A 7816-nucleotide genomic window follows, 5' to 3' on the forward strand; every position below is an offset into this window, starting at 1 on the left:
CTTGTTCATGAACTTCTTGAGTTCTATATATATGTTTTTTTAAAGGTCACTTTATATTTCTCCACTATCTATGTTCGCAACAAGACGGCTCGAAAAGCGTCCCAAACAGAGGTTGTTTTTGAATAATCTCCTGCGGGTTGATACCAGATGTTTCAATTTGTTCTCCGTTCTTTGGGGGATAATAACTGGTAATAACTGATGAGGAGGATTATAAACCCGCTATCCTTGCCTCAACGTGTCATAATTTCAAACAAATTGTCAAAAAGTATGAAAATTGCAAACTAACCCCCTTAAAAATCTGGCAAACAACGCCATTGAGGCTCTAAAAATTACAAGCACCCCTATGAAACAACACCTGAAACATATGAGAGTTGCAAACAGACCCTTAAATGGGAAAATTACAAACCCCCTCAAAGTCTAAAAACTACAACCAACCCGCTCATATATTTGAAAATTATAAATAACCCCCCTAAAATGTGAAAATCACAAATAGTCCCTGATAAAAAAGATTGAAATTATATATTGCGCGTCGTGCGGAAGCGTGCTCGACAACTGAACGAGTCCGCGAGTGATGAGAGGAGAGAACCAAATCAAATCACGAGTGCAATCCACCAAATACGACACAAATCAAACCAAACACAGAGATTTACGTGGTTCGGCAATTGTCTACGTCCATGGGGAGAGGATGGGGAGATTTCACTATATGGAGGAGAAATACAACGGGTTACAATTCACAAAACCACTCAAATATAACCCTAACCAAAGCTCTCAACTCCCTCACAATATCTCCTTCTCAAAGTGTTCAAAAGTCTCTCCTTTCTCTGATTTTGAAACCCTAAAATCGTGTTTCAATTTATATCAAAACACAAACCAAAACCAACTGGGAAAACCAAACTGGGCCCATAACCGCATCGCGGTGGACTGGCCAGAGAGCTGAAAATCAGCTCTGTAATTGTGCACCTTTTCGGTCGACCGGCCATAAGCGTTCGGTCGACTGACCAGAGACACGGTTTCTGACCTTGTATTTCCAAAGTCTGTCGGTCGACCGGGCCTATGTCGTCGGTCGACCGACTCGTAGCCAATCATGTGCACTTCAAATTTCCTGTTCTTCTTTGCCGTTTGTTTAATTCTCCACCCCGGTGAAGTTTTCCCAAAACTGAGCAGACACCAAACATGAGCACCACTGCGTCGTCTCACCAAATTCGGCTACACCAATGTGGTTGCCTACGTACCCCCTCTCCCAAGGGATCAAGCCGCTTGTAGTTCATCCAAATGGTCATGAACGACCTCAACAATCACGAATTTGTAACAAGTTTCTATAATGATCGAAATTATTGCTCGGAACCACCTTTGTGAGCATATCCGCCGGATTATCTTTCGTGTGGACTTTCATAATCTCCACATCCCCATCTTCAAGAACATCTCGAACGAAGTGATACCGAATATCGATATGCTTCATCCTCGCATGAAAGACCTGATTCTTCACCAAATAGATAGCACTCATGCTATCACAATAAATGGTGACGGATCGCTACAAAATACCAAGATCCTCCAAAAGTCCTCGAAGCCAAATCGTCTCCTTAACAGCCTCCGTAATCTCCATATACTCTGCCTCCGTCGTCGATAAAGTCACCGTAGACTGCAAGGTGCATCTCCAACACATCAGTGCATGGGTCAAAGTGAACACATACGCCATCATCGACCTGTATTTATCCAAATCTCCAGCGTAATCTGAATCTACGTATCCAGTACATAGCTGCCCACCGCTAGTGTCGCACTCAAAAACCAAACCAACGTTGAGAATACCTCGAATGTACCTCAAAATTTATCTCACGGTATCCCAATGACCTAGACCTGAGTCGTGCATGTATCTCGAAACCATGTTCACTGCCTGTGATAAATCCGACCTCATACAAACCATGGCGTACATCAAACTCCCAACTACACTCGCATATGGAGTCTTCGACATCAACTCTCTGTCTTCAACTGTCGTTGGTGAAAGGCCAGCTGAAAGCTTCAAATGGGCTCCCAATGGTACACTAACTGGCTTTGTCTCCATGCTCACATTGAACCGCTGTAGAGCCTTCTTCAAATAAGTCACATGTGTAACAAATTATGCCCTTGTATCTGTCTCTGCCGATCTCCATTCCCAAAATATACTTCGCTTCACCCAAATCCTTCATCTCGAACTCGCTCGAAAGCTGAATCTTCAATCCATCTATCACGGATCTGGAAGTAGAAGCAACCAACATATCATCGACATAAAACAATAAGTAAATGTACGTACCTCCATTCAACTTGCCATAATACACACAAGGATCAAGCTGGCTCCTAATGTATGAATGATCGATCATGAACCCATCAAATCGTTTATACCACTGTCGAGGAGATTGCTTAGTCAGTATAACGATTTCTTCAACCTACAAACCAATTTTTCCTTTCCTGGAGTTCGGAACCCCAATGGCTAAGTCATATATATTTCCTCATCAAAATCACCATGAAGAAATGATGTTTTCACATCCAATTGATCTAATTCCAAAACATATTGTGCTACCAAAGCTAGCAAAATCTGAATCGAAGAATGTTTCACCACCGAAAAGAAGACCTCATTGTAGTCAATACTCACTGCTGGAAACATGACTTTTAGCGACGGACAAATCCGTCGCTAAAAGTCGAAAATCCGTCGCTAAAAACTTTAGCGACGGAAAAAATAAAATTCCGTCGCTAAAAGATCGTCAGTATAGTGAGGGTAGCTGAAATTTGTTTTAGCGACGGATATTCCGTCGCTAAATTTTAGCGACGAAAAATTAGCGACGGATATTCCGTCGCATTACTTTATTTAAAAAAATTAAAAAAACTTTAGCGACGGATTTTCCGTAGCTAAAAAATTTTTTAGCTACGGATTTTCCGTCGCTAATAGTTATTAGCGACGGAAAATCCGTCGCTATAACTATTTTTGAAAAAATAAAAAAATAAAAAGAACGAATATTCCGTCGCTATTAACTTTAGCGACGGAAAATCCGTCGTTAATATTATCTGTTTTCCATCGCTAAAAGTATATTTAGCGACGGCTAATCCGTTGCTAAAATCTTCTAATATTTTTTTAAAAATAATTTGAAAATTGAAAAAACCTGTACAATAATATAATAAATTTAAAATCCTGTTCAATCAGCAGTATAATATTCATTCTCACGCATATATAACACATAATTTAATTAAAATATCCCAACATAATAAGCGTTGTTTATACAGTACACACCATGATAAGTATTGTTTATACAACACACTCATTCATTGTTTTCAAAGGTAAAAAAACAAATCAGTCCTCTTGATCATCATCCTCATCACCAGCTCCACCTTGTCTAGAAGTCCCGGCCTGCAATTATAAATCAAACGTTAACAACATGGCATGACATTCAAGTATAGCAATAAGAGAGTATCATGGCATATTCTTATGTATTATACGCACGCACACACAATTTTTACAACAACGCATACACACACCCTAACAACGCATGCACGCATAATTTTTACAACAATACGCGTACACGCACAATTTCTCACCATATGTGCGCATGTACGCGTACATGCTCATACGTGTACATGCACATACACGTATACGCACGCACGCACACATACACGTGTGCACGCATGCACGCAAGCACCACACTCCACACCCCCCACCCCCCACCCCCTCCCCCTCACCCTACATCACCACCACCACCAAATCCACACTCCTTCCCCTCCCCCACCATGACCAAATCACCCCCAAGCAATCACATAACCAACCATACGCACGCACGCACCACAACAACACAACCACGACTAACTAACCAATTCACCAACCAATACTATCATCACTACGCATGCACGCACCATCAACACCACCATCACATAAAAATATTATACGCATGCACGCATGCACGCACGCGTGCATGCACGCACGCATGCACACACACATACACGCATGCACCACACTCCACACACCCCACCCCCACCCCCTCCCCCCCTACATCACCACCACCACCAAATCCACACTCCTTCCCCTCCCTATATTATACGCATGCACGCATGCACGCACGCGTGCATGCACGCACGCATGCACACACACATACACGCATGCACCACACTCCACACACCCCACCCCCACCCCCTCCCCCCCTACATCACCACCACCACCAAATCCACACTCCTTCCCCTCCCCCACCATGACCAAATCACCCACCAAGCGATCACATAACTAACCATACGCACGCACGCACCACAACAACACAACCACGACCAACTAACCAATTCACCAACCAATATTATCATCACTACGCACGCACGCACCATCAACACCACCATCACATAAAAATATTATACGTATGTATTTTGGTCTTTGTGTTAGGGTTAGAGTTAGGGTTTGTATGTAAAAGTGTGTATCGATGTGTGTGATATCATTTAGTCACATGGCATATTCATAACTAAGTAAGAATTAAATATATGTAATTCATTTAATTTAAAAAAGTAATATATATATATATATATATATATATATATATATATATATATATATATATATATATATATATATATATATATATATATATATATATATATATATATATATATATATATATATATCATCAGCAGGATGTCTCAATTTCCCGTCCTCTTTACGATCGGTCGAATGCCATCGCATATTCTCAGCCAGCTCGGCAGACATATAAAACCTCTGCAGCCTAGGAATAATTGGAAAATATCGGAGAACCTTCACAGGGATTCTGCTCTGTTTATTGGATGATATGCCTTCAGATGTGCCCGTATGTTTTTTCCAGCGTGATACATGACACGTCGGACATTCCTCTAGACCTTCATTACCCTTATTGTACAAGATGCAGTCATTAGGACAGGCGTCTATCTTTTTGTAATCAAGACCCAGGGTATCAACAATCTTGTGAGCTTCATAATAAGTTGTGGGGATGCTCTTCTCGCCGCCTGGAATGACTTTCCTGAGCAAGTCTAATAACATCTCGAAATGTGTAACAGCCATCCCACTGAGTGTTTGGATATGAATAAGCCTCAGCATAAAAGAAAGCCTTGTGAACTCCTTACACCCCTCGTATAACTGTGACTCGTTTTCTTCAACAAGTCTCATCAATCGGGCTACATCTTGAAACATATCAGTAGTGTTAACATCACTCGAAGATGGCGCTGCAAGAATATCTTCCAACATATCAGTCGTGTCAACTGTCGGATTATCGACATTAGTGAACTCTTCCTCTAATTGCATCACCGGGACGCCTTCACCGTGATGACTCCAAAATACATAAGAGCTATCAAATCCATTGATTGACAGATGGAAACTTACGTCACTCCTAGTGAGCATTTTACCATTCCTGCAATTCTTGCAAGGACAGAAAATTGATCCGCTCAGCGACCGTAGAGGGTTGGTGTCAGAGTAGGCTAAGAAGGCTTCTATTCCATCCTTGTATCGGGTGTCTAGATGCCTCCGATCACGTGGTATGCTCATGAACGATTTGTCAGGAACTGTCCGCATCTAGAATTTAAAAATTAATGGAAGTGAGCATATCCCTATATATATCATTTTAATTTAGAACAAATGTGTGTGACCGGCTGTCAGAGGAATGCTTCTATCCCATTAGGTATGTAAACGTGACGTGTATATGTATTTACGTGTGTTCAAGTGTACTATCATTTCGTCAAAATTTGTAAGGAGAGAACCCAAATTACTATAGAAGGTCTTCAATAAGGTTAAGAATGTTGCACGCAGCGAAAATTTCGACAGCACCTCGGCAGCACAACAAGAGAGTCAAGTCGTAATAGGAATTCCTGTTTCACAAAGGAAACAAGAACCTTAAGCAAAATATCTCAACAAAGTGGGATATCAGCTCTTCTCTCATCAGTTCTAGGACTGACCTGTCGAGGGAACCTAAATAAGCTATTACAAATCACAAAATAGCGAGACAAACTAATTGCTGAGGGGGTATAACTATATTTGTAAGGAGAGAACCCAAATTGCTAATCTTTTTTTTATGTCTTTGACTTTGTGAACATTAAATCCATACGTATGAAGGATCCCAACAAGTCCCTAAATTGAGACTGCACTTGTTTATGATTAATTGCAGGCAAAGAGGCATGCACTTAATTGCTGATTAAAAAACTATAGGCACTAAATGATGTCCCATTATTCTCTAGTTGTTTTATTAAAGCATGCACTTAATTGCTCTATGTTGAGGAGCTTTTTGTCTACATTAAGGGGGGAGACAGCATGCATTTTAGTGGTAAATTATGACATATGATTTGATTATATAATAGTGTCTCAATTAGTACATGATACACAAATCAGTATCAGTATATGATCATTTGGATAAAAAATGCAAATTGATTACAAATTTTGATTGACTAAATGATTTGATGCTTAGGAACAAAATAACAATCCATATAATATTTTCATAAAAAGACTTGATTTCGAGTTTATTGATAATAAAGAAAACTAATATTTCTATATATTGATAGCTCTTTAGCTTACTCCAAAATTTATTGCAAAAATCAACTTACTACTACATTTTCTCCAAGCCCTTAAAACTGAAAATAAAAATTAAAAAAAATCCACGAAACTTGCAACATAAATATAGAGTGGGGCACCCACATTACATCTTATTCATATCAAAATGAAATTCACCACATCAAAGTAAACCACACAGATCCCATCTCAAACATTATCAACTAATAAGTCTGTTCATAAACTAAGCATATAATTAAACTAATAAGTCTGTTCACAAACTTTACAGATGCAAGGCAAACGCATACCAGTAGATTGTCACTAAATCCAATTCACATTAACTAATTGACATAGTAGCGTGAAATCATATGGAGAGAGCGACTATGTTTCGAATGCACTCTTATATTTTATTAGCTTAATTAATTACATGAAGGATGATGTTAACAATAACAAGGGTTTCATCCACAAGCTTTGCTCATTAATTAGAGGCCTGACTTGCATCAGATAAGCTTTTATTTTCATACTGATTTGTCCATTGTAGAAAGCAACGCCTCCCAAATTCACTACAGACACCATAAGCACGCATGCACAGAGATCACAAAACAAAAACAACAACCAACAACAACAACATTATAACTCATCCTCCCTCTACTCAACATTCTCTTCAATGAACTAATTTGCTGAAATTAAGTTCTATCTTATATGAAGAACAGCATGATACATATATTTATGTGCGTCACATATAGATATATTCATAAGAAACGTGCATATATAACCATATTATCACATCTGGACTTTGGACTATTGCCAGTTTCACAAACCCCTGTCCATGTCATAGTATGACATTCGCATCTGTCTAAGAATCATAGTTCACTCATATGATATGCATGTATCATCAACAATTATTAGATTTTTTCAAAGTAACTAAAATGTTGAAAATTATCAGAAACTGGAACCAAATGTAAAGATTCGACATCGTCAAATTTAAAGCCCGAGACCCATCACTACTTTCTTTAGAAAGTAATCAGTTTTCTTCCTTCTCACCCCTTATTAGTTTCTCAATTGGACATCAAATAAAAACCCCAAAATAAATGGCCTAGCCAAATCCCTTGCCAAAATTGAAAATTACCCATTTTTTCATTACCGTTCTAATAACTTAAAATCTCCGCTAAAACGATCACAGAAACATAGCACGTGAATTCGGGGCGAAAAGCCCAAATTTAACAGACTGACTTTAGAAAAAAAACCAACCAGGGATATTTTGTAGCAAAATTTGGGAATAAGACTAAAAAGAAAAGACCTAATCTC

This window comes from Asparagus officinalis, chromosome 10 (genome assembly GCF_001876935.1).
Source record: "Asparagus officinalis chromosome 10, Aspof.V1, whole genome shotgun sequence".
NCBI classification, from domain to species: Eukaryota; Viridiplantae; Streptophyta; class Magnoliopsida; order Asparagales; family Asparagaceae; genus Asparagus; species Asparagus officinalis.